We start from the raw sequence: 27,890 nt of genomic DNA on the forward strand, positions 1-27,890 counted from the left end.
TGACACGCCAGCAAAAGTGCAGACTGGCTTTCACGGCTGGTTTGGGTCTGGTTTGAAGCTAGCGTTGTGGTGTCGAACAAGGGTTAGGGTTTTAAAGGAGGCCGGTGCTTTCAAAGTAGGGTTTCAAGCTCAGGTTAGCCTTTTAGTTATTTTAGGCAACTGTACGTGAAATGTTGTCAATGGGAATGCTAACAAGAAGCGCCAGCGACGGCGGTCAACTACTTTTTTTTTTTTTTATGAGAATGGGCAGAGAAAAGTCTTGGCCACCTCTGGTTTGATTATTGGGCTGCGAGCATAAAAAAAAGCCCACCGGCTATTGCCAGCAGGTGGCAGCAATGTGTCTCTCGGATAAGATCACCGTGTGTCAAACCAATGTGGACGCTTGTGAATTTGGTGGATCTCCAGAAATTTGACCATTACAAGCCGCTTGTGATTGATCCGAGGGTTTAACCTGCTACAAAGAGTGTCACAAAAGAGAGAAAAGATGATGGGCATTATTTAAATGTACAAGTCGAAGCGATGATGTAATGCACATACATATACAGACATGCATGGCATGATGCACGGACGCACACACACACACTACTACATACTACTACTACGAAATGGCGCGCAAGTAGTTTGTAAAGTTTGTCAAATGTAACATTGTTACACTGGTGATGTCTGTAACTACATGATTTTGCCATCAACATTGTCATTGTTGTTGGTATTGTATGGAGGAGAAGGACTGTTCAGCTGTTTCGCATGTCACCAAAGCAAATATTATTAGCATAAAAGCCCACTGTGAGACTTAATGTACGGCGTCCAGCTCGATTCTAAGTTAGGCTTCATATTTCTGTTTCAAGCTAGGGTTAGGGTTTCAAGTAAGGCTTTTCCACTAGGGTTTTCTTCTGCTGTCGACCAAACCAATAGCTTCAAACCTAGGAGCCTTGTCCCGATACTTGTGTCCTTAAGATAATTTTCTAGAAATGTTTGGGAGAATGTTGTGGCCGGCCGCCTCAAACGTCATTAGCGCAGCGTGACGACACGGTCGCAGTTCCGAGTATGGCGCCGGCGGCGTCCGGTGTGGCGAGAAAACACGGCGACGTCTCATTTGTTGGAATTAGAAGAACGCTCTCGAACCCGCTAACGACGGCTCGTAACGGCGAATGTCGGCGGAGATTGCGTCCGTCGTTAAGAGATGGATGATTCAGCCTAATGGCTTGTACTAATCATATCATAAGTCGTAAATTGTCTGCTGGCAGATGGAAGTTGGATTGATGATGAGGAGGCAAAAAAAATGACTTCTGATTGATTCGCATTGATTGTGAGTAACGTGATTCCATTAACTTGAGTTTTGCTTCCAAGGAGGGTTTGAAGGCTTTCAGATAGCGGTCAGGGTTTCAAATTCAAGATCTGGGTTAGGGTTTGGAATGAGGGTTTAAAACCAGGGATATCTTTCAAAATATCATCTCAAGCCTGGTTTAGGGTTTCAAAGCAGGGTTGATGGTTTCAAAGTAGGGTTTGAAGCCCAGGTTAGGGTTTTAAAGTCGTTTGAAGCAAAAACTAGGGTTTCAAATGATAGTTTTCAGCAAATGTTAAGGTTTCAAGCAGAGGTTCGGGTTTCAAGCCTGGGTTCAGGTTTCAAAGTCGGATGTGGAGATAAGTTTACGGCTCTAAATGAGGGTTTCAAGTTGAGTTTCAAATTTGCATTTGAGCAAAGAAACTCCAAATGCAAGCCCTAAACAAACAAACAGAAATGCTGAAATAACTTTATTATGTAAAAATAATTGGCAATAATAAATTGCGAGCGAGCAAGCCGAGCCTGGGTGCCGTCCTTCCCTAACAATACATCTCGTTAATGTGAATAAGTGCAACGTATAGCCGCCGTTGTGTGGAAATCAACAAGGTCGCCAGAGCGCGATCCTAATATAAATGTATACGGCACGCATGCACTTGTCTTGTTGCCGCGATGTTAATGAGTCTCAGCGGCATACAACTCCGTTAGCTCAGGGCCGTCTCGTCCTATCTGTAAATCGGCGCATTATGTCAATCATGAATTCATCTACTTTGCAGATTATTGTTGGCATTACAAAAGCCACGCATCCGCTCACATTGTTTTCATATTTGATCAACTTTCTCAACTGCTGCAGTGACCTGACAGACGCTTACACAATGAGTGCAACACGCTCATTATTAGCAAATAGTTTGTGTAGCAAAGAGTTGTAGTAAAGTTTGAAGCCGGGACATTTATAACAGTCACGACGCCAAATTATTTTTTGTAATTTAGCATTTTTTTAGGTATTTTTTTTAATGGCACCTGGGTTCTATATGCTTAAACGCCTCCCATGATGAAACAGCCATGCTTGAAATTCTATTTTCAAAAATTCCTGATTTACGGCCCCAATAGTCAAGACAATGAAGAGATGACTAGGCCTACACTAATTCCGTGGCAGTCCACGGCAGATGTTATCTGCAAAGGAAGATTTCTTCAACTTGTGTGGGAAAAATTGTTAACAATGATGACAATTTAAACTTTGCCACGTATTTGTGTACGGAACCATTAGCAGAGCGAATGGTGGTGGCTAACTCAAATGCTCTTCTTGTATAACAGTTAAGAAAAGAGTGGGTTGCACAATTTACATACGTTGCCCTTCGAACGCTGCGCAAATGAGCTTGATACAATCGTCACCGCAGGAAAGACACGCAATTGTCCTGACACGTTCATAAATTGGTACAGAGCGCAGAAAAAAAAAAACGCCCTCGGTTTAGCTGTCTGCTCCTGTTTGCTAGCAAAATGGCTGCCACATGGTGGCATTTCAGCATACAGATCTGATAGAATAATTGTTCGTAGGTTATAGCATATTTACTCTTATAATTATTGTAAGGTATTTTTTTTCACAAGACCCCTCTGGTGGGTTGCAACAGCATAATGAGGCTTTCGTCAGTGGCACGGTAGCGCGGTAGAAGGGCCTTTTGCAAAAGATCAGAAGAATGCAACTCTTAAGAAGGCTAAGATGCGTTTGTGTTCATGTCCATAGAAAAATAATGTTAAGCAATAGGAGAAAAATGCTACAAACAAATCCATTTTTCTGTCTTCTTCCAAGGTGACTCAGCCGAGTGGCGGGGCGGCGCCGGCCAGCTGCCACCGTTACCATCTTGGCCCAGACGGGCAGCGTTTGCAAAGTTTTGTCCTGCTGCGGCCTGCCGCGAGATGATCGGTAAGCTTGCCGTTCCTCATAGATATCTTTGAAATGTTTCTCAAAGCCCGTGAGGGACATACGTTGGAGTCGAGATGGGTCCTGGATATTTGAAATGTCCCCTGGCACTGCGCATAGTTTTCCTCCGGTGGGTTTTTGCGCTATTTTAAAACAAACAAATAAACTTCCTGGAATAGCACGAAATGAAGGCAAACACTTAATGAAGTAGTTCAGCTTCTTCTTTGCAAAAGTGGGACGAGATAAACAGCGTTTGAGTGCACTCCAACGCATTTATGAGGAGGAGCTTTCAGAGCGACTTGTGGTTCGCTGCTTTGCCGTCCGTGTGCACAGTGTGAGGTCTCCACACGTTCAAGATGCCTCCTCTCTGGCAGTGATGTTGTTTTATGTGTGTGTGTGTGGTTGGGTAATTTTTCACAATCCAGTCATGCCCCAAAGCATCAATACCACCATTTCAGTGTGCATTAGATTAGAATTAGGAACGGCGATGATCTGATTAGTCGAACACCTTTTACTGGAACTAGCAGACTTGTGTTAATAAGGTCAGCCATGAAGCCTGCGGCATGCTTGGCACACATTTGACGTTTGTGGACTACCAACACGCAATTAAACGCGGTGATAAGGTTTGTTTCCGTGGTTTACTGCACAAAAGTGACATTCGGCAGGAAGAACCAGTCAAATTCCGCTGTAATTAAAGCCAGGGTTATGCTTTCACCTTTCAAGCCTCAGACAAGGATTAGGGTTTCAAATGAGGCTTTAAAGCCTGGCTTAGCGTTTCAGGCCAGGACTTTGGAATTCAAATTCGAGTTCGAAACGCGCGTTAGGGTTTTCAACGAGGTTTTGGGGTTCACATGACATTTTAAAGCTAGCATAATGGTTTTCAGTTTGAATTTGGTTCACGGTTTCAAAAAAGTGTTTGCACACCCTTTCCCCCTGCCTATTTCTACGCGAGTCTGTAGTAACCTTTGTAGAAATAGATCGGCACAAAATGCGACGTAGCGAAACATCCCCAATCAAAAATGATCTTACGTACAAGCCGCGATGCAGTGAGGCCAGAAAAAGTGAACCGTGGCATGGTGGGGGATGGTGCCAGTTTTGTGGTGCCAGTCTGAGAACTTCTCTGATCCGCCTGGTACAATGTCTTTTAGAAATCGGGAACGAAAAAAAAACCAGATGGACAAAATCCTTTTTTTCCCCCCTCCTTTTGTAAAGTGTTTGGCCTCGGTGAAGGTCTGCGTTGGGCTGTTTTCCAGTCCTCTGCATAGCTCTAATAAAGGAGCAGCCCGTTGTTTGGCTTTATTTTTCAACCTTGGCCTTGGTGAGTGTCGTATTCTTAGTTGCTCTTGAGAAATCTTGCAGCCGTCCTCCCAATGACATCTCGGTGCTCGGTTATGCCAGTTAGCACTTTGAATGTAGCCTCTCGTGTTGCGTCGTGATCACCACACGACAGAGTTGATGACGCAGGGCGGGTTGTGTTGAATGCGACACTGGAGGAATACTACTACGAATAATAATGATGATAATAAAACACATCTGCGTTCTGTCCCAGCAATGAAATTCGAAAGAAAACCCTTGGGAGATTAAGGATCCCCTTTTCGCCAGCGGATGTTTGTGAAATCAAAGCAATAGGCAGGCAGTCAAAGCGTCATTTTAAGACTGAGTCAAAATGTCCGTATTGTCTTTAAGCGCACAATACAGCAGGCCGCTCTCTACATTGTAAACGTATTAGCCGCCTCGCTTTTATCTCGCTGCCGCACTCTCCAACGGACCTGCAAGAGCCCAGAGGGATATTCCCAAAAGTCCGGTTGGCAAATCACCAATCGGCGAGCAAAGCACTTTTTCCGCTTGCGACCTACAACCCGTCGCTTGTCACGTTTACAGTTGCAAGATGGAATTCTCAACTTGATCTTTTGATCGGAGAGCCAAATGCCTTCAACGAAAACAAAGGACTTGACCTTGCCATTCCAAGACCTTTTGGGGGGTAGTTTTCTTCCAAACAAACTTTGAATTGGACCTTCAACTTTGACAGAAACATCAGCGGCAGCAAGGTGAGGCAAGAAATTGCCTGAGGACGAGCCGATGGAATCTCGCCTTCACCTTCTGTACTGAGCCAACAACGTGTTAAAGACCTCCACTTTATTGGGCCCGAGCTGTCACATCTGATAACGGTCACGACATCCAAGCGGCAAGCCGGTGATTGCTCGCTGCCAAACTGGGACACTTTCCAAAGGACCTTTCACCATTTTCGAGCCGGGGAAAAGATTTGAGATGATTCGCAACTTGAAGATATCATCTCCTCAACAACAATGGAAAAAAAATTAAAAAAAACAAAAAAAACTCCCTGCAATATGGGAGCAACATTTGCCGAAAGACATTGGGCCTTAATGACAGCGGCACAAATGAGCGTGGCGCGGCAGCTTCCTGTGCGGAATGGCAAGCGAACGCGTTAGCGCCTTGCTGACAGACGAGTCTTAATTGTTTCCTCTGGCAAATGGAAGTTCACACAGGAGAAGAAAAAAGCTGGCCCGGCAGCGGCGCCTTTTGATGCAACGGTGACGATGACCTTGCTGCAGTGCGCCGCGCCGCAGGATCCTTACGAGTTTATCTTGACACACTCCCGGAGAGCGACTCTCAGGTGTGCCGCTGATAGACCAATTCATTTAAGTCGGTCACGATCCAGGGGTTGGCGAGGTGGCCGCCTGATGAATCCCGATTGTTCTTCTGCCTGTCTGGCTGTTTGCGCTCCTCCGGGCGAGAGTCGTCGCTCTGCCAATAGCCTGCAGACTGTTAACACACCACAAGCACTTTTCTGTTTGCAAGCGCCGCCGCCGCTGCCGCCCTACCAGGACTGCCGTGCTCACTCCATTCATAAGCACGGACAGCGAGTAGATCAACCTGTAACGCGTCTCCTATATATTCAAAACGAAGATTTTAGCCGGCGTTCAAAACCCGCCGTGACCGATACGACAGTCCAACTTGGAAAGCGAAGAAATACTCGAGAGACTTGTCTGGGAATGTGTGACAAAGTCTCGTGAATCCACGCAGACTTTCTTCACTCTTCACGTTTCACGTGGTTTGCGTCAGATTGGGAGCGAGATATGATCAAATAAAATATTGCTTTGGATTGCAAAGGTTTTAGCGGTTATTACGTGTTGTTTGTTTCCAAGAGGATATTCACTTAAAAGTTGTTTTAGACACATTCAGGTGCAATCTGGACTGCTAAAGCTATGTAGCTTATCTTAGTCAGAGGATCAAAAGCAGCGATAAAAGCGTCCCAAACTTCAATTAAAGCACACAAAATTCCCCTCAACTCATGCTCTGGTAGCCGCTTTCAAAGCGGAGTTGCCCGTTTCGGACTGATCCAAGCCGCACAGAATATTCTCTTCTGTGACAATCTCCGCGCAGACCCCACCAAAAGAGTGTAGATTCTCGTCCTTCACCGCAAAAAATGTCTCTAGTAATGAGCAGTTAGAACATTGGTTGGTTTCACCCACAAACACCGGTTTATGATCAAGGGGGAAAAGAAGGGCTTTTGATGTCACAATTCACATTTTTTGGACAGAGTTCCTCATCCACGCCATGAACTGCCTCACCTTTTCTCACAATCGCGACACGCACTTTCGACTATCAACCGTGACACCGACTCCGTTTGCATCATACTCTGTTCGAGTGTCACGCGCCGAAACTGATCTGGCGTCCAGCATTTTGACATTTCTTAATTGATCTTCATCTTCAGCCAAAAAGCTGTGCCCATCTCAAATCCAAGGCGATACAATACCAACCGTCCACTGGGATCTGTTCATCATGACAGCGATTTAACCAACCTGAATTTGGAAAACAAAATTGTCCATGGCCGCGTTTGAGCTACTTATTGTTTCATTGTTACGGTTCGCCCCACATAAAGGCGGGAAGCAAGCCAGATGGTCCACCTTGTTGAGTATTTGTCCTCAACGCAGCAACGGGCACTCTCCATAAAACGATGAAAATGAAATAGAAACACTCAAAGAGAAACGCCTTGAAATGTGCGGCAAACTCTTCTCAAAGCTCTTCAGCTTTGTTGTGTTTCACCTTCTTTGCGTCGGACTCTTTGGCGGACGCAATGAAATAAGATCGCGCGTTGCATTGCTCAAGTTATTATGTTTTGTTTGTGGTAGACATGATTGTCGCAAATGATCTATACATAGACGGAAGGCAAGTTCTTTGTTGTCTTGCGGCACAGTCATTAAACATAACTGGCCTGCTCCCATTGTCAGATGATTGCGCCCCTTGTGCTTTGTCGAAGCCGCCGTTTACTTCTTCGCATGGACGCGTGTGTTTGGGTCCGATCCGTGCAATCACCGTGATGGCCGGCATTGTACGTTAGCAGATTTGCGGGGGCTTTTCTGAGCACGCGTGTTTTCATTTTGAAGCAGCTGGACAGCCTCATTGCCAAGGAGTTGACGACGTCCACGGCGGGTGTTCGATGAGCCATTGATCGCTCGCCGCGAGAACCTTCCAGCAGGCGACCTGTCCATTTGCGTCAGCCTTCTCCGGCGCCATTGACTTTCCGCTGTCACGGCAGGACCCGACATTTAATGATGCGACGTCACTTTTATGGCTCGCCTGCAGACGCAAACAAAGGTAAGGCAACTTTGTTTCTCTTGCACATTTCAAACACAAGGCAACTCAATGTGCGTCACACAGGCAAAGACACGACACCCACAGGCATTTACAAACAACAGTTCAATTCACGAGCAAAGCGCAGACAACAAAAGTAGCTTACCAAAATTTACCGAGAGCGTACAATGACAACATTTAACACATCCACAGAAAACTTGGAAAACATTTCAAAGTACAGTAATGAAATACAATCGATTTCTAAAATGACTAAAAGGCCGTACTCTGAAATTGATTTAACAATGTTTAAAAGACCACTCAAAGGTAACGGGGAAAAAAACCAACATTTTTTAACCTGGATTTCACTTTCATTTACACTGGGGGCTGACTTCATTTCTGTTGTGTTTTTTCTTGCCCTTTGCCCCTTAAAATTGGATAGTTGAAATGTGCTCATTCATTTTTTTTTAGTGTTTGTTAATTTATTGGTTAATTCAGAAGTTCTCCAACTTTTTCCACCAAGTAATACCTCAAAAATAGTTTCAACATAAATTGGTACTTAACCCGTTTCCATCAGGCTCCATCGCCAACAGATGAGTGACATTTTTTTGACAGTTTTGAAATATGATGTCAAGCTGCATTCCCAGCAGAAAATATTCGCAGGGCATGACTGTTGAAATTCAAGTTGGCTGGATTCAAGTTTTTTCTTTGGTCAGCTTCAGCACTTTGAGTCCTGAACACATACTTGTTAGGACCTCACGGACCCAGAGGTTCTTGGAATCGCTGTTTATTTCTATTCTTGGAATGGTTGTCTCAAAAATGCCCTACAACTCATCGATTTTTGAAAAAGTATACATTTTAGGGTTTCTGAACACAAGTCCCTCACTCCTCCAAAAAACACTTAATTATGCTCTCTGGAGAGTTGTCCTGCCACGGGTTTAACCAATCAACGCGAAATCGGGTGACAGGTCTATCCTAATCAGATGCGCAAAAAAATCTTGCAATTCCATGCCCAAAAGTAAAAAGGAAGTCAGCCGTTTTAGTTTGAAGCAGCCTTTTTGTGTGAATTCCTGGACTTTGGCGATTTCCTCCAAGGGTCTGAATGAATCCCGATCGGAAGCGCGGAGACTAGACAGAAAAGCAAGGCTAAATTGTTCAATGTAGCTACGCTCACTAATGGGGCAGAGCTTGTTATTAAAGGATCTTTTAAGATAAGATAAGATAACCTTTATTACTCACACAAAGGGGAAATTTGCATATTCATGGAAATTGCATTTCAAGGATTCTCAGGAAAAAAAGTTGGTGCCCGAAGCTTCAATTTTTATTTGACTTTTAAGCACGGTCCGTAAGAGTAGAAACTCTCACGTATTTTTTCCGAGAAGTAAACAGACCAACAGTTTACTCGCAAAAAAACGGTTTCATGATCTAAAGCGATGAACAAAAACAGTCCCTTGTGTTGTCCCTCTAAGGGGGCGCGTGGAACGAGAGGGAGGGAGCAGGAACACGACGTCTGAGGAAGCGGGGAAAGTGTGAAGAATGCACTGAATTATTTTCGAATTCTATTTTAATGCTGTAATCAAAATGAACACTTTGAAGTCCAGTCCCGATCAGTTCATATCAATGTACATCTCAAGGGTGAGACAACCTGCTTGAGCTCGATATAGTTGGATGATAGGACTATAAATCAATACGGCGATCAATGGCTGAGGAGTTGTTACAACCCAGGTAGTGATGCAAGACTTCCCGAAATTCTTCTCACCAGTTACCAGCTGCTTTTTTTTTTTCAAACATCAATTGGAATTGGAATTAGAGCCTTTTTAAAATGCAGTGACTTGCCAACAGATCAGGCCGGCCTCGGTAGAATGCAAGTCGAGTACATTGAATAGCGGGTAGAAAAGATCTTATCAACTCCTTTGGCACCGGGAGCGCTGTGATGACATTTTGTATCTTAACGCTTTCCCCCCCAGCAAAGATCTGCAATTTTCCTCCCAAATCTTGCGCTCGGAGCTATTTGGTGAATACAAAAACACTTGCCAGGAACGAGGGTGTTATTGCCCGAAGCAAACGTTCATCCGAGGAGATAAAATATGCGCTGTAAGTTAAAATGCAGACTCTTAAGGTCGAATCATAATAATGTGTCCGTCTGTGTGTGTGTGTGTGTGTGTGTGTGTGTGTGGCATACCGACGTGTTAGCAAAAACAAAACAAAAAAAGTCTTCCTAATTTTGACCGGCAAATTAAAGTGAGGCGGGCGGGCGATGGGTGCTGGAGGGGAGGACAATGTGGGAGGACACTGAAAGGGATGCGTTCATTTACAAAAGGCTGCAGGAAGAGTTCATTAAGCGAGCTGCAGCCACGGCGAGAAAGTGCTGAGTTCTGGAGACACAAAATATTTATTCATCAGCCCATTAATGTTTAATTCCCCCCACTTTTTTTTCTGCACTGTTTTTAAAACGGAGGCAGAGCGGAGGAAAGCTTTGAACATTTGACCTCATATGTAAAAAGTGTAGGGTGAGTCTGAAACGCCTTAGGGATTGTCTTTAATCATTAAGGAGAAAGGGGTAATAAAACGACCCTTAATGCTCTTCACACGAGGACAAAATAGTTAGCATCATTCACACAATAGTCAATGAATTAACTTCATAACTTAACGTGCTAGTAATAAGACTATACACACATATACAGTATATACTAATATATGTATATATATATATATATATATATATATATATATATATATATATATATATATTGCACCAAAGCTGCCTTGTTTCTTTCTCGCGAGATTTCATTGTAACCTGCAAGAAATCCACCTGTGCTACCAAACAGCGTCACGGCACAGGGACCTTCTTTCACATTCCAGTTAATTCTCGTTATTTCAGTGCCCGGTTCATTGTCAAACTCAAGGATATCAACTATTTCCCTTTTTGCTCAAATGATCTCATTTCTGAGAAAAACAGGAACAACCGGAACAGGCCACCTTGTCCCGGATGATCAATAATTGCCCGAGACAAACGAACAACAAGATGTGTCGCGTCGCACGCAATCGCGTCGGCGTAAAACACTTTGCGGGTGCTCCTTAAATCCCGCGTGACATCTCGGCTGAAGGAGCGAGGAGGTGCAAGTCGCGCCTTGATTTGTCTGCCGACTAATTACACGGCAACAAACAAGTTGCCCATCATGAGAATATATTGTCTGCTTTTATCTCAGGAACTCATCAAGTCGAACCAATTAAAAGCGGCATTGGCGGCGAGCGGCGCTCTCATTCAGTTAATTCATGATTGCCAATTAAAATAGAATAGCGTGCAAAGTTGTAAAGCTGTCAGGAGGGCCGGGCTAAATTACCCTTTTCCACTTTGAATGATGGACGCGCTCATCGCTCTCCGTTATCTTATTTATTCTGCCCGGGGCCGAGAGGAAGGTTTGAAGAGCGGCTCGTGAGGAGGGGAGGCTTCTTCTTCCAGAAAACCCCCCAGATCTGCCATTGTGACGCGTTTGTTTTTCCAACAAAAGAGGCAATTAGAGTATTAATAGAAAGTAGAAGTAATCGCACATCAATGAGCACATTCTGTTTTGACCAAAAATCCCTCAAACACGACGAGTGAGCATCGCTTGGCGGGGATAAGGCTTCATTCCTCCCACTTTCATACTTGAGTAACCTTTATCTTGAGTTGGAATCCGTTTCTTGCATCTTGGCATATTTGCTTTTTCTTGTGCCAGATGCATCCAGATGTACAAAATTCTAGTTTAGCTTCAACTGTTTGTATAGCTTTTGCGCACCGAGCGCTGCAGCTAAACTCGACCGAACTGTCACGCAGTGCGTGGGCGTGGGCAGCTAGTTCTCGCCAGTGGGCGACGATCACCGGCTGGTTTTGCGGCATCGCAACATCGCAGCTATAACAGTCAATCAAAACGCACATGAGCTTTGACGCACACACAAAAAATGCATTTTCACATTTTAAGCGAGACCCAGCCAGCCGTTGCCGAGCCACACCAATACAGTATATATCGTAGGACTGAACCATTTAGCGTTTTGGGACCAAAATCGTAATCTCAGATAACAAGATTTTGTGATCGTCAAATATGTTTCTTATGACCCACTAAGCTCTCTAAAAAAAAAAGTGTCACGTCCACATCACGCCGCCACCCATCCTCCTGGAAGCCCTTGCTTTCCCGGCGCTAAGCTAACCTGCTCTGTACACTGTCTGAGGGAGCTGCGCGGTGCAGATCCACCCCTTTACTATTCCTCGCTTCTGTGGTGGCAAATAAGATACACTTCTAACCAGTAGCACTATCACAAAATGCGAACGAGGGGTCGCTAAGCATGCAACACCGAACAAGATCAGAGAATATGAGTGGATGGAGCTGCTAATGCTAATCGCTAATCGCTAATGTGAATTGCAGAGTCAGGAAAGACCAGTTAGTGCTTGGGTGTCCAGTGATCTAGTAGCTCGTCATCGTCTTGTTATCGTCATGAAAAAAGGGGCGTTAACGAAATAATTTTGTCATCATAAACGAAAACAACACCGATACATTTATTGTATTTCACAACAATACTTAATTAAGTATAGTTCTTATTTCATGCCCAGCACCGGTGGATGAAATAGTGAAGTGTGCTGCCGTATGTGGGTGGCCAAATTGCGAGTGATTACATACCACCGGGTAATTGACACAAGTTTTGGCTGATTGGTCAACGTCACGCGACCTATTCCACACACCTCAAAATTGCTGTAGTTCAGAATTTTTGGAGTTCAAAATTCAACAAACTTTAAACTTTCGCCTTTTTTTTATTTAGTATTAGCATGGGGTCAGCAGCTACACAACACGCAGTGCCTGTTTGACAGACCCTTGCACAGCAATCTAGTCTGAATGAACTGTGGCCATCTTCTGAGTCATACCTCTACAACTTGATCAATGAAATTTAACATGAATGGTCAAATGTCGTAACCATAAAAAAAAAAAGAAAATCCACAAATATCGTCCACCCTTTTTGTATAGGGTGTAAATCGTCTATTATCTGTATGACACAACCCTCGAGAAATTACAGCTGATGCAGATCTCGAGAGTGAAAACCATGTCCAATTTAAGCACGGGGGAGAAAAGTAAATAACAGCAGTCTGAACACGACGCTTTAAAGGGCCATTTAAATGTCCGCGCAGGCGAGTTAAGGCGACGGCAACTCGTCCCGCCCGCGTCTCTCGCACCATTAGCTGCCGTCGTCGGGCTATTGATGGCCTAATTAAAATGTGTCAGCCTGAAATATGTCACTTTTTTGTGTAAAGGCAGAAATGGATGGCGCACATTAATTTTCCCTTTCTCAGAGAGACCTTTTTTAATGTCGCTCGCCAGAAACTGGCTTGTGTCTACAGCGGCGCACGCCGCCTCCTCTCACACTCCTCAAACAATACGTCAAGCAGCCTTGACAACATTGGAGAAGGGCGATGACCGTTTACTGCGAGCCGGGGCTGCTCAAACTGTCGTCGCTCTTGAATATGATATGTCCGGCGGACAACGCTGCACTCAGATGGTTTCCTAATTCGTTTTTTATAAATACAGATGACCCCTCTTGAATGTGTTTTCAAGCTTGCACTTGAATGCTGAGAGCCGCTCAGAGTGATTTTGCTTTGTGACATGAGCAGGCTTTAAAGTTACTCTGCTACAAAAGCACTACAGATTGCAATTGAAGTATGTTTCTGGCTGTTCAGTGAATACTCTATACAAATATACCCCACCTGACTTAGTTATCGGACTCTGAGATAATGTTTGTACCATTTAAGCTTTGATTCCAACTAGTAAAAGCCAAGTGGCCCACACACTACCCTATAGACAACATGGTATACCCGTCCCCAAATGTTACAAAACCGAAAGGTAGATGCTACAAACCATCCCCAAATGGCTAATTTGTTCATTCCATTAGCGTGACATGCAATCAAAAGTGTTTGGGGAAAATGCAGGCATTTTGATGAAGAAGATTTAAGATTTACTTCAATCTGGGTAAAGTCTTTTTTTGTCTTTGGGTGTCCTGCTTTGGACCTCATTATGCAAAAATAGGCGGTTCTACAAAGACATCAGACATGATTTCTTATCCCTCCTGCCTCCAAGAGAACAATCCTGCAGCCATTTGCCCACTTTTGACTCTTTCCCGAGCTGCGTTTCTCTATCTGTCCCCCTGGGATGGTGCCTATGTGAAGGCAAAACAACCTCCAGGCTCAGAGGTGTCACCGCGCTTAAAGTTTCCTCCAAAAAGTGACGTGTTACCCTGCAGTCCCCGGCAGCAAGTTTGCTGTCGTCCTCAGGGGACGCGCCACCCGGGGTCATGGAGCCTTACAACAGATTAAAAGCAAGTGTCACTAATGTCACCCAGCCAGGGAATCAATGGCCCGGCGCAGGAAATGAAAGCTGTGACGGACATGGGCGAGCACATCAGGTCCTGTCAGCAAGCTTCTATTCAGAGAATGCTCCTCATGCTTGGCAGCTGCCAGGAGCATGAAGAGGGGTGGGTCGGGGGCGAGGTGGGTTTGTGTGGCGGGGACATGCACGCTCTTCAGCCACGGAACACCCAGGGCGAGGGGGGGGGGGGGTTGGGTCTTTCTGGAAAGAGTCGACACTGTGGCCATGAGCTCCATCAAGTTGTGCCACCGCGGGCTGAGCTTTGAGCTCGTTCCGCCGCACTAGAGAAGAACTTTTTCTCATTTCACACGATCGGTCTCAGCAGAAAGGAGAAGGGGGGAAAAAAACAGCTTTAATGTGAATTCAAAGAGAAGCGAATGAACTGTGGTTGCTATTGATACATGTTGATTTGCTATTGTAGTTGTAGACAATGCAAGCCAACAGTGCATCTGATCAGGATTCATCAAGACGCTTTGAGCTTGAGCTAATCTCAAACCTTGCATTTATGGCACTCGCAACACGCCACTCCTCTCCGTATATTCTACAGCCTCGCAAAAGATATTTTCAGTCATCTTGTTACTTTCATAACTTAGCTCTGAATTTGCATCAGGAAAACGCCACTTGTCCTTGTTCTTCCCCTTCTTTAAACTGCAACACCGCAACCTGCACAGTCTATCGTTCACTTTTTATCTTAAAACCAACATTTTCACTTTTGTCTGCTGCAGAAGTACTTGCGGCAGGGTGGAAACAAAACAAAAAAGAAGTTGGTAAGTTATTTTTCTTCTGTTTGTCCTCCAACGACTGACTCGACGTGGCGCTTTTGGCTCACGAGGACGGGATTAAATTCAACGGGCTCTCGGACGTTAATGAGAAACATTGAAATGAAGCCGTATGGTGTGTGGCTCATTGGCTGCCACCTTTTCACCTTGTTTCGTATCCTTCAGCAAGGCATCGAAGCCCCGAGCTCTCATATTTGTCAGACTTATTGCAATATAAGGTTAGAATAACATCATTTTCAAAACAGCACCCGGGCGAGGCTTTGTTTTATTGTGTGTCTGGTCAACGTTAAGTACACTAGTCTGACAATGTAGAGACCTACATGAACCGTTAGGGATGTTGAAGATGATTCACTCTTCAACGCATCCTTTTTTTGCAGTTGAAGTTGAAAGATTCCTCAAGATTGGATAAAGAAAAAAATCATAAACATTTGAACATACATTGGTAACATAGTAAAGCCCTTCCCAAAAGTAATGTACGGTTTGTGTTTCTGTTAACATCAAAGACAATCTTCAGTTCATGTAAATGTTTAAGACATTTTAGAGTCTTCAATGGACATAAGGCAATTGCTTTCTTAAAAGATGAAGTAACACCAAAACTAAGATACTTCTTTGTAAAAACATTTAAGAAAATTTAGTACAGTACATAACAAAATGCATTTTAATGTCTCCAATAATGCTGACATCCATGTTTTTGTTAAGCTTTCAAGGAATTTTGAGCCTTGAAAGCATCAAATATTTTGTTTTCTTACACACCAAAGACAGTTTAGAGCATTAAATACAGATACACGTTTTTGGGACAATATATGAACCTAACGAACGAATTTGAATATCCAATGAAGCTATCATACACGTCTCTGTTAAGATTAAAGGCAATTTGGGGTATTGAATGCATCTGATCATCTTTTTCGTAAACATCAAAGATCATCAGAGTGCTAACTCAACATGCATGTTTTGGGGATTGTGGGAAGAAGCCAAAATTGTCCCTGGTTAAGTATAGGAGCAAATGCAAACTCTCTGAGAAAACGCGATTGTCTGTTCTTTTGCAATCTCGGGGGCTTCACCTGTCGCCGGCAGGATGGCTCAGGATGCCAACGGGAGCCCTCGCCATCCACTTGACATGCTTTGCATTTGAATGTGAGGATCACGCAGCCTGCCAACGACACCTGCACCCGCCGGTCTCGCTGTTCGTCTTCACCTGTGTCTCGCCGGGGGAGCCGAAAGGGGCAGCTGTTTGTTGTTTTGCTCGTTACGCCGAGGCCCGGGAAATGCAGCGCGGCGCTCATAGCCGGAAGAATGCCGGATCTTGTTGCGAGAGGAACGTGGCGAGCACATGAAGCGACGGCAGAGGCGGCGGGAGGTTGGAGATAACAAGCCCTTTGCCAACCAGGCAACCGTGAGTGCCTTTGCTGGGCTGGAGTGAATGCAACAGGCGGCGGTTTTCAGCCTGACTGCTGGAGCGTGTGAGCACACCTCTTTGACACCAAGGGGGAGACGACATGTCATGACAAAGCCGATGCTTTGGCCTTTTCCTTGTTACCATGCCGCCCGGTCCTGCTCTTCACCGTGCCTCGTCCTGTCCTCATTTTGGGCTTGTTTGCGCTCTCTGTTTGCCGGCTTCCTTCCTCATTGTGCGTAACGCAAGGTGACATTCTTTTCCTGAAAGCGGAAAGAAGAGCATCTGGGCGGGTTATAAGCAGTCAAGGCTTGCTGTCCAAAGCCCGGGAAAATGTGCCACCTTTTCGGGGGTGGGGGGGTGGGGGAAGCCTAATTGAAAAGCGCCGCTCCGCAGTTACAACAAATGAAAAAACGACACCTGAATGTCGACGGGAGGAGACACGCAACCATGAAAAAGGCTTTTAAAGTGATTGTGCGTCTAAACGCGAGGACTTCTTTTATGGGAATGCGCATAAGCGCTCGCCCCCTGCGGACCGCAATGGCTGCATCACAAAGTTAGCTTCAGTCACATCCGCCTTCACAGAAGTTGACTCAAAGTAATTCTGGTTAAAGGAATGAAGTCTCCTAAACAATCAGAAACTTTTCCAACTCTTCCCCGAGGCGATAGGTTGGCCTCATTGCGCTTGTGTCAGAGCCCCCAAAAGCAAATAGTTTTGCCTAAATACGCTTGATGCATTCGGACAGCCTTCTCAAGCACTTGTTAGCGTCTGCCGGCTGCACTCAACGGTCAGGACGCCGGCGTTCTACCTCATGTACTCCATCATCGGAATTTCAATTGAGTCATAGGTAGGGTACAAACACCACACAAAGAAGTCAATTCAAAGCTCAGAACGCTTTTGTTTATTTTTTTACAACACCAGCTCCTCGACCGAATGGCTGGCTAGGATTGCGGGTTAGGGTTTGAATGGTTAGGGTTACATACTGTGCTAATATGTGCGTCTTTGCAAACGTCAACAGTTGTGTCCGTAAAAGAGCAAACATATACATTTGTGACCACTGAATATGAATACCATGTAGAGTGTCCAACGGGCCGGATATTGCTTATTTATTTTCCTTTTGTTTTCGTAAATTCTGTGGATAATTTTGAGCCTACAATGTGGGGTCTTCCACGTGGTATATTATGTATATTTGAGTCTTACAAATGCCCAATATACATCTTTTGTCATTTTCAAAAACATCAGTGACAATTGGGTGTTTTTAATGAGGCTAACGTACGGTACCTGTTTTTGTAAACATCAAAGACTCGTCGTCAATGCATGACTACTCTTCAGCAAACCTCTTGTACATTTTTTGTATGAATTTAAGACAGTTTCAAGTCTTCGTACCTATTATATGTGTTTTCGTAAGGATTACGGTTAGGGGTTAGGGATGGGATCAATTAATACCCAAGGGTGTGCTCCTGAACTCAAACCTTATTATCTGGAGTGGACTATCCACCACCACCATTCAAATACTAAGTCCAACTTCTTCCAGTCTGACTGATCTCACATCATAGCCAAGCAGCACTTCTATCCGCGCCTATGAGATAATCTCTCTTTAATCTGCACCAACTTCTGAAGTGTAAATGTAAATGGGCCTTGAAGTTCCAGATGTGCGACTTCAGCAAGTGCCCTCAGAGTTTTGGGAGATGGGAATGATTAGTGGATTTGCGCTAAAGCACTGGGCTCCATAGTACTAACCCTATGGCTCTTGTATGTCTGATAAATAATTTAATATTTTACGTTTGATTAATTTTCTGTAGTAGAAAAGCCCAATCAAATATCTGTTTGCGCTAGTCATATAACCCTGCAAGGCCTTCCGACATGAAATTCTCAGGACATTGTACAAAACAGCATGTTAGAGTTCGCTTTAAGTGCCGCAGAGCATCAACACTTAATTTTGCCAATTAACGCAGTTAGCAGTGTTTACATTTGGCCATGAAATACTGAAATTCAATGTTCAAGATTTGAACACTGCCTCCGATTGAGACAAGGTTATTCAAAGCAGTTAGATGGGTACAGAATGGCCATCTGACTTAATAGCTTGCTTACTCATTTACAGCGAGGGTGTACCGTGTAAGGCAGAATAGCAGCAAGAGTGTTGAGAAGAAGAAACTTCAAAGTTTCTTTTGTGGAGGGGGAGGAGTTGCGCAGATCCAAGCCCGACTGAGCGGCTGTGCGACACACAGGCAGCTGAATGCAAGCCGGGCCGGCGCGTCATTAGGATTCGGATCAGGATGCCGCCTCAGTCGAAAAAACTCACAGATGAATGAACGAGTCTGTCTGCATTTTCTCCTTTCGGGACACACTGTGACGCATGCAGGGGTCATCAACCGAGGATGACCTCCAAGCTTGTTTACTGTTTGAGGGAGTGGAAATGTAGTTTTACATGTAGATGTGACAGATGCTTCGAGTTAATGTACAGGTAGATTTATGATCTACCCACCAATAGTCAAAAGTGTCCTCCAAATCTGAAATCAGGTGCCTGGATTGAGCTGTGAGAGGCCACAGAGACCTGACTGCTGGAAAAGAAGGGGTAGTAGAAGAACAATCTAGGTCAGCTGTTAGCATTATCATCGACCAAAACTAAAAGTCTTGTAACAGAGTACTCAGATTGACCTGTGAGAGGCCACAGTCGGTCGGCAAATAATAGAAGACGAAACCAGTCTAGCCGTTAACCCATTAAGGACGGAAGCGCATAACCGCGTTTCTATCACTAAAGCCTGGAGCGCTGTTGCGTGTCTCTCCGTTTAAAGCCGGGAGAGCTTATGCGTCGTTTTCTTTTTTTCATTCAATTCTCTGTCTCTCAGTCAATCAAATTCATCAGAATAGGCATGTGACGGTGTCGTGCGTTGTCGGAGCATATTCTGAATTTTTTTCGAGGAGTAATGGCGGCACAGTCGATCGCGGGAGCTCTGGTATAAGTCACGGCAGTGATATAGACGACATGCTCAAGGACTTTAAAGCCGTGAAACCGTCCAAACGTGATGTATGGTTAAGATATATGTTCGTAGACAATGACGATTTCAACGTCTTTGTAAGGGAATACAGGATGGTGATTACCACTCGATTTAAAAAAAAATTGAAAATAGTGCTTCAATTTTATCTTTGATTGAAACAGTAAACTCGTGCCTGTGTGAAAGCCACATGTCTAAAATCTCAAATTCCTTTGGAATTATGTTTCTATCTGCTTCAGGGGCTGAAATATTATTTTGTAGGCGGCAAAAATGTCAGGTTGTCAAGGGTGACTCCAAAGATGACCGGAGGTTTTTAGAGAGTGTGTCACGAGGGGCTTCAGGCTTTAATAGGTTAATGATCCACCCAGTGACACTCAAGAGTCTGCCCAAACCACCTTAAATCATCTTCTGACATCCATGAATTTATTTTCTAACCATCCAACCAATCCATTCATCCATCCTTCCACCTTTTTTTCCGCTTATTTAGGGTCAGGTTACGAGGCAGCGGCTTTAGCAGGGAAGCCCAGACTTCCCTCTCCCAAGCCACCACACCCAGTTCTTCTGGGGGTATCAAAAGGCATTCCCCATATTCTCTCCCTGGGGGTTAATGTGTGTGTTTTTGTTCTTCATACTCATCCAGATTTTTGTTTTTCTTCCTCCGCCATTATTCCTAAATTTGTCCTTAACTCCCAACATTTTCAATAAAAACCTGTTTGAGTAAATCATCCAGCGGAAGTTATAAAATGCAAGTCAGAAAGATGGTAATCTATGTAGGCCTCGAAGAGTGGAGAGAGCGGAAGTAGCGGCTCAATGAATGCAACCTGAATGGTCTGCTTTGAGTCAGTGAGGGACGGGAGCCCCCCCGCGGCTCCAGCTGCGTCTCGACGGCCAATAATGATAAGACCGCCGCGATCGATGCGGCCAATACCCAGTGATTAGGTCGCGCCTTAGTCCACTTGATTCCCGTGACCCTCTCGGGCTGCGACCCAGGAAAATAAAATGGCTCAATATCCTCTAGATGACGAGTCCTCAAAGGGTGTTTTGATGCAAGCAAGATGAGCCTGGGTGGTTTGATGGCGGCGTAGGAGTCTGGTGACGGCGGAGCGTGGGGGGCCTAGAACGTCAAGGTCTCTCTCCGTCGAGGTGCCCTGTGACCGCACAGCAGCTCTAGATGATTAAAAGAAAACACAACTGTGCGCAGAAGGAATTAAAGTACAATTACAACCCGACTCCTCGGTGGGAAATGTCTTTGCGCAATTACAGAGAGCGAAGATGCATTTGATCCGCCGCTAAACGGAATCCGGTTTGATGATAAATCAGCCACCCGCCGTTGAGAGTCACGGTGCGACGAAAAGGTCACACGCTCTGAGTCATTGCTCCTCCAGTGTTTGAGAAGCAGAAGGAGCGAAGGGGCAAATTCTATTTACATAAACTTGAAATGAATTGAAAAAGCCTGTCGTCCTCACTGCTCGCGACTCCTGACCAAGGCTTTAAAAAGCTGTCATATGTTATGACAGCTCCCTAAGTGTTTCCTTTAGAAAGTCCCACTGGGGGGATCGATAATCCTTTGGGAGTCAGTCAGTGTGTTACAGAGCAGCGAGGTTGGTGAATGGCGGCTACAGGAACGATACTGTCACCTGTCTGCTGGGGGGTTATTGATCTGGCGGTACTCACTGATCAGCTTGTGTGGTGCTTGCTGGTGTGTAAGTAGAGCAAATGGAACTGGAAGGTAGGCTGCAGTTTACCAAGCGGTCTTGAAAAACTCCTTGAAAGACTGTACCGTAGGTTGTGTTTACCCTTTTGGAGAGTTCCGTTTTGGAGGTGATAGTTTTGACACAGAGGGTCCTCGTTTTATGACGGTACCGAGAGATGAGGTTTGAAGGCTACACATGTTGCGCAATTAGATAGTTTACCGTATGTCGTAAGGATATGTGGTCGGGTGGCAGAAGAAAGCATGCTCGGTTACCACCGTACTTTTGTTTTTCCTTTGATTAGTTTATGTTCTTGGCCTTTTAGCGTTTTGTGTTGAATGTTTGAAAAGGTGTTTCCTCCTGTACAAATTACACTGAAAGTGCACAACTTGACAGGTATGACTACATCATGTTCTGACTTTTGTTCGAATTCAGGTTACATCAACGCCATAGGAGCAGGACTCTGTCAAAAAACACAGAACCCCTGTCATGAAATCTCTAATGGTTGAATCTGGGAAATGGAACTTCTTTTTACGAAAGAAGACATCCCTTTAATTTCAACCTTCCTTGATTACCATAACCAGGGAGACCAACAATCATAAATAGTTCTCCAACGGATAATCAAGTTCTGTAGTGGTTCTGGGGGTTTGGAAGACATTGCTGACATCCCCTGTTGCGGTTACGATAGCGTCACAGACCTGCCTCTTGTTCCTTAGACAATCCACTAAGTGCTTTGTGGAATGTTAGGACCATGAGGAGATAGACACAGCAAGGGACTCTGGGCTTGTAAAAGAAATAATCAGGATGCAGTTGTGTTCAGTCCGTCAAAGGCCAGTCTTTACTACTTTGTACCCCATTGGGCAGACGATTGGACTCTCTCACGAAAGGTACCGCTACAGATTTAAAAGTGTCAAGTGTTTTATGGGCGGATAGGGTTAAATTAGTCGCTGGTTGCTTGATCTGAATATTGATGAGCGTTTTTAGTAATTCCACAAAAAGCAATTGGTTGACAGTCACGATATGGAAAAAACCCCACAAAATATTGTGGCAGAGTCATTAAGATGGGCAATACAATTGGCAACGTCGGTTGTCATGGTAATGAAAGCCTTATCGGCATTTTGTAACAGAGAGATTCAGAGAGATTTCAACGAAAGTGGATGTTAAGTCTTGTGGAATTCTTTTTCCTTTTAACGACGGAATGTTCTTAAAGGCACATGAGAATGTTTTCAATTGTGTGGGCGTTGTGTATGCAGAACAGCTCTTTTAAGACGTTTGACTACTAACAAGTACATCTTTGGACCTTGTCATTGGGTTGACTGGGTGACTAAAAAGGCCAGTACACTACTTAGCTACATGACAAAAAATTATATAGATCTGGATCTTAAAGGATGTTCCTCATGATGTCATCAGAACACCATCCATCCATCCCAGCTGACTTTTGGTGAAAGATGGGCCACAAAAAGACAAATAGAGTCTTCAATGAGGCACAAAGGCATGTTTTTGGAATGTGGGAGGAAGCCAGAGTACCTGAAAAGAAAACTCATGCAGGCAAACTCCGTACAAGACTGCCAGATCCACGAACCTCATAACTGTCGCTAATTACCAACACCCCAACGCATTTTGGTTATTTGCGCCGGTCCGTTGGGACAAAGCAGCCACCTACCTCTATCACCTCCGACCTTCTCGTCGTCCTTGCGGGTTGTATTTTAATCACTGTACTCCCGCGCACCAACCTTCCGCCCTGTTTCTCTTGTTAAGCCGAGAACAAAAAGCCCCATCAAGCAGCGTGTCACCGTGGAGCAGATAACCGTTGGCCAGTTGAGCGGAGGTCACAGTCATGATACAGAAGACGGTTGGGGGCTGCGAGGGGGGAGAGTTGAAGCGGCGAAGCCGGCCGCTAAATGCCTGGCCGGGACGGAGGGGTGGTGGACACGTGGGAGGCGGCCGCATCGCCTGCGGGCGTCTGGTGATTGATGGGGAGGTGCTGATGAGCTCCCAATGTCACTGTCCAATTAAATACCCCCCCGACCGTATCCCTCTCATCTATCTGCATACAGCCTTTGACTTGCCGTTTGCTCTCGCGCCTCCCCCAACATTATCCCGCACCGCTCTGCACTTGAGTCTCGGGCGACGCTAACTGCTCTTCCTCCGGTGACAGACAGGGGCTGCTCTTTCTATTAGTTTGGGTCAGCGCTCGCCATTCTCCTGGCAGACAATGGACTGTGGCTGCAAAATGCAAATAAGCCCACAAGGAGGGAAGCAAGCGGTGGGTGACTAATACCGGCGACTAAGTGCGTGTGAAGTCAAACGAAAAGAGAAGTCCATTGTTTTAATTTGAAAAAAATGCAAGCACTGGTGATACGTCCGGACACTTTTGCAAACTTAATGTTTACAGCTGAAACTTTCCATCTCAATGCACTTAATGCATTTTCGAGATTTGTATGGGGCAGCGCGCTGGTATTGCGGTTAGCACGTCAGCCTCACAGTAGGGATGTACCAGATTTGAATTTGGACTTGTTTCAGGGGGTTTACTTTACTCCGGCTCCCTTCAACATCCCCAAAGCAACGCATGCCTCTCAACAGCTGTCGGCATGAATGCGAATGCTCGTTTGTGTAGAGGTCTCTTGCGATTGACTGGCAACCGGTCCAGATTGTACTCCGCCTCTTGCCCTGCGAGGGACGCCCGGGCCCGCAAGTACAAGGGTGCCTCCGCACAAAAACGTGGCTGACGCACCTTTACGCTCTCACCTTGAGATGTATCAAAGAGTGAAATGACCGTGCAATAGTTCACACTAACTACTTGGCCGGCCTATGCATGTTTTTCTTGCTTTCGAGCTGTTGGCAAGCCGTAGAGGTGATGCTGGGCAGTGGCTTGCCATGCAGATGCCAGAGGCAAGCGGTAGTGGTTGTGATGCAAACTTTTTTTTTTTTCGTCGACAGGTGTTTGGTGAGGGGGGGCGTTTTCACTCTTGCGGCGTCCACCCAACATTGATCCCATACCGCCATCATGCCTCCGGTTCGGGAGTGCAAAGCATTAACCGCCGAGGACAGCGTGCCAAAACTGAGTTTTTCGGGACTCGGTTTACCGGCGTCTTCAGTTTACATTTTGTAAAGTTCCTCTTTTTTCGTTGTTGACTCATGTCTTTATAATCTGATTATTTGATCATGTAGAGTGATTATTCCCATCTGCAAGACCTTATACATATTAGCATATTTACAAAGGGGCATAGAGAGGGAGGGCTCTGGTACTCCAACATTTACGCATTGATTGAGATGTATGAAAGGAATGTGCTTGGATTCATGCATGTGGTTATTTTGGCGCGTGCAGCGTTTTCTGGATTTGGCCGCACATTATTTGAGTATGAAAGCCAGGCAAGTCTTTGCACATGTGGCCCCGGCTCACCCCCGACACAAAGGAGGACAAGTGGTACAGAAAATGAACGGATAGATTATTCTGTCCCGTGATTTGCTAGCATCCGGTCCAGGGTGTGTAGCATGCTTCTTCGCTGGCGAAAAGACGGTTGCACTCGTCGTATATAATGGACGGATGGAACTTGCGGAATACTTTGTAACTATTGTCTATGGCCAGTCTTGTCTTGACGCGCGACTGACTGCGTGTGATATTTCAAGGATTTTCCACTCATTTATTTGAGCAACGCATCTGCTGCTAATCAGCTGCTGCCTGTGTGGAGATGCAGCGTGTTTTGTGGCGCATTCTACTAATTGGGAGGAATGCAAAACCGGGGCGTTTTAGGAGCACAATTACGTGGTGACATTTGAAAATTCAATTAGTGAAGACGGAAGGAAAAAAAATGAAAACATGCTCGCTCTCGTGGAGATGAGATGCTTCACTGAACATTTCAAAAGTAAGGTGTGGGTTTTGATCAGTAGTGATTTGGCAGTGTGTTGACCACAAGGTCCAGCAGAGGGCGCCGTGGTGAAAAAACATCAGTCATCATAACAACGTTTTGGCACATAGTGAATAATTGATCGGAAAAGAGGCTTTAAACTGTTTATTGCTACTCCTGGTTGAGGTTTCCACGTCAAACTGAACATAAATCAAAGACATGCTGTGTATTTAAAATACACTGAATGAAATTGAGTTTGCTAAACTACTTCTAATGCTAACAAATAATGCAAAATTCCATTAATGTGCTCGATCTAGACAGCATCTATGTTGCGGTGTTTCAAGCAGGATATTCAATCGCGTAACTTGGCTTGAATGAAGTCCATTTAACTAAATGCTAACCAAATGCAATAGCGTCAGTGTTGCGGTGTTGTTACGCTTAACGCGAATGGTGCATCGATACATGTAGGCAGAAATTCTTTATCCTCTCCAAAGAACGACAAGTATTACTGCAGCTTACCGAGCAATTGTGGCTGGCCCGACTCCTTCGTGTACTGTTCATCCATATGTCCGTATCCATATCCGTATCCATATCCATATGCTCCCAGGCAGCCAAGGCACGCACACACTAGAAGGGAGCAGCACAAGGTCAATTGAATTGAAGCCAAAAAATATGGCAACTCTTTACATTCTATTTCTTTGTCTTTACTGTATCTTTTAAAAAGTGCTATTTTTCCGATCAAAAACACATTACATACATCCCGTATTTTTATGCCCGATCTCCCTTGTCCTTTTTCTGCTACGTGAAGCAGCAGAGGTGACGGTTTATTTTTGGCGCTCGCACACAGTCTGCCTAGCAACAGGTGACACGGCCAGACAAAGAATCCAAGCAATTCCGCCCCCTCGCGTTGATGGTTTTGTACATGGAAAGTGTCAAAGTATATCGAAATCTCATCTAAATATCAAAATAAATCAATATGAATCTTTTGGAATGGGATGACTTGCGAGTGTGAGGAAGGAGAGTGCACCAAGGTGTCCGCAATGTTCTTCAAAGTTTGAGCGCTGCCTTCACAAGCCATCTGCCCATGCATGACAACTTGGCAGCTTTCGAAATTCACTTCTGTACCACACAGAATGTCCTCCTCTTCCTTCTCCTCCTCCTTTTTCTTCTCGTCTTTCCTTCAGCTCCGCATTCTTTTCATGCTCTTGCTCATCTCTTCTCTGTTATCACCTCCTTTATTTCATTCACCTCATCCTGAATCCTTTTTTTATATAACGCTCTCCTTCTCCTTGGCCTCCTCTACCAACTTTATCTTCTCCTCTTCTTGGATCTCCTCTTACATCATCTCCGCTGTCCTCTCATTTCATCATTCATCTCCTTCTCACTATTTGTTCATTCCTTTTCCCCGTCTCGTCAATCACCTCCTTATCTGTGTGTGTTTCCTCCCCCTGTCGCCTTTACCTCCTCGCGGCGAAAATTGGAGTGTTAAAATATTGGGGTCTCATGTTACAGAGTTTATTTCAACCCCAAAAGTGTCTTTTTAACACTGTCTGGTTTAAATGGAAGTTGTTGTTGGAGTTATTTGACAGAGTTGATTCATTTAGTGTTAACCAACTCTGCGTAGAGTTAATTATAAGATTCGCCCACTCGATTGGGACTGCTCCGCCGCAAAGACTTCTGGGCGTGCAAAGTGTTACAGTTAAATGTAGCTGTTGTTTTTTATGAATAACGTTATGTTCATGTTTAATTGTTATTATATGTTATTATATTTTTAACACTCGTGGGAGTGAAACTAACACTGACCAGGTTGTTAAATAAAACCCAGCAGTGTTACCACTCCACTCCTATAATGTTGTTAAGTAACTCTGGCACAGTGTAAAATGGTTAACTCTTTGCAAACTGTTCATTCAACTCTGTAGCGTGTGGAGCTATATAAACCCTGAAAAAGTGTTGAAATTGACTCTGTGGGAGTCATTTTAACACTCAACTTTTTGCTGTGTATCAGCTTCATATATCTCCATTCCCTCCTATCTATTCTTCTAATTTTGACCCCCTCCTCTATTCCTATCTCCTTCCTCCTCATATCAATCTTTCTTTCCTCCTCCCTTTTTTTCCTCCCTCTCCTCTCCTACGCCTTGCCTGTCCTTATGCCTCCCCTTCCATCTGTCTCCATGATTTGTGTGAGTGTGAAACCTCCTTCTCACCATCCTTCTCCCTTTTTATGATCATCTCCTGCACCTCTTCTCTCTTGCTCGCACCTCCGTGATTTGTGTCAGTCTATTCCAGGGGTGCGCAAACATTTTTTTTACAAGGAGCGCATGGAGGAAAATCAGAAGGACGCAAAGGCCACTTTGAAATTCTTCGACTTGGAATTGATTCGACACGTTAAAGCCAATCCCTCAATCAAGTACATGTCATTGTCATGCGGTCGTTGTTTATGAAGGTGATAAGGCAATTTGGTCAGGACTTTTTCAGGGTTGTGGGGTGGCCTAGCCCCGTATTCCACAAGGTCAGGTGCGCAGAATTCAACTTTACTTGCTGGCTAATGGGCCGTCTCTTCGGCCACGCCGATGACCGTTCCTTTGTAATTCGCGCTTTGACGCCACGCAGAAGGTGGAGCAAACCATTTTCAAAAGAAATATTCTCACTATTTTAGTTGGAAGCACTTTGCAAAGTTCTGCATAAAAGCAATTTATTCATGGTAGTAGTTGTCGGGTGTTTTGCACTCGTGGCCAACAACTCTTTTCTTTTTTTTTTTTTTTCTTGACACACAGACTTTTCCCACTTCCCCGGACGCCCCCTCCCAACTGTATTTTTATTTAAACAACTTTAAAAGGGGCCTGTCAAAAAATGGACAGCGGTCCGCAAAAGCCCCCGGGCTGTAGTTTGGACACCTTTCGTCTAGTGCTTGGTGAGATCTCCATACTGGCAGAAGAAGAAGAAGAAGAAGAAGCCTGCAGCTGGTCACCCATGCACAGAAGAGGACGAGGAGGAGGAGGAGGA

General features: G+C 44.9%; 1 protein-coding gene across 2 annotated transcripts in view; it reads left to right on the forward strand.

The window, feature by feature from the left end:
• Positions 1-27,890, forward strand: part of LOC147127064 (cadherin-7-like) — a 138,885-nt gene that overhangs the window by 14,166 nt on the left and 96,829 nt on the right. The window contains exons 2-3 of one of the 2 annotated variants that reach the window (XM_086020668.1): positions 3,087-3,200; positions 7,607-7,817. The gene's annotated coding sequence lies outside the window, so the exon portion shown is untranslated. The remainder of the gene's footprint in view (positions 1-3,086; positions 3,201-7,606; positions 7,818-27,890) is intronic. The other variant, XM_086020669.1, reaches the window with a different exon arrangement.

This window comes from Filicampus tigris, chromosome 21 (assembly GCF_054856515.1).
Source record: "Filicampus tigris isolate MCC_2025a chromosome 21, RoL_Ftig_1.0, whole genome shotgun sequence".
Lineage (NCBI taxonomy): Eukaryota > Metazoa > Chordata > Actinopteri > Syngnathiformes > Syngnathidae > Filicampus > Filicampus tigris.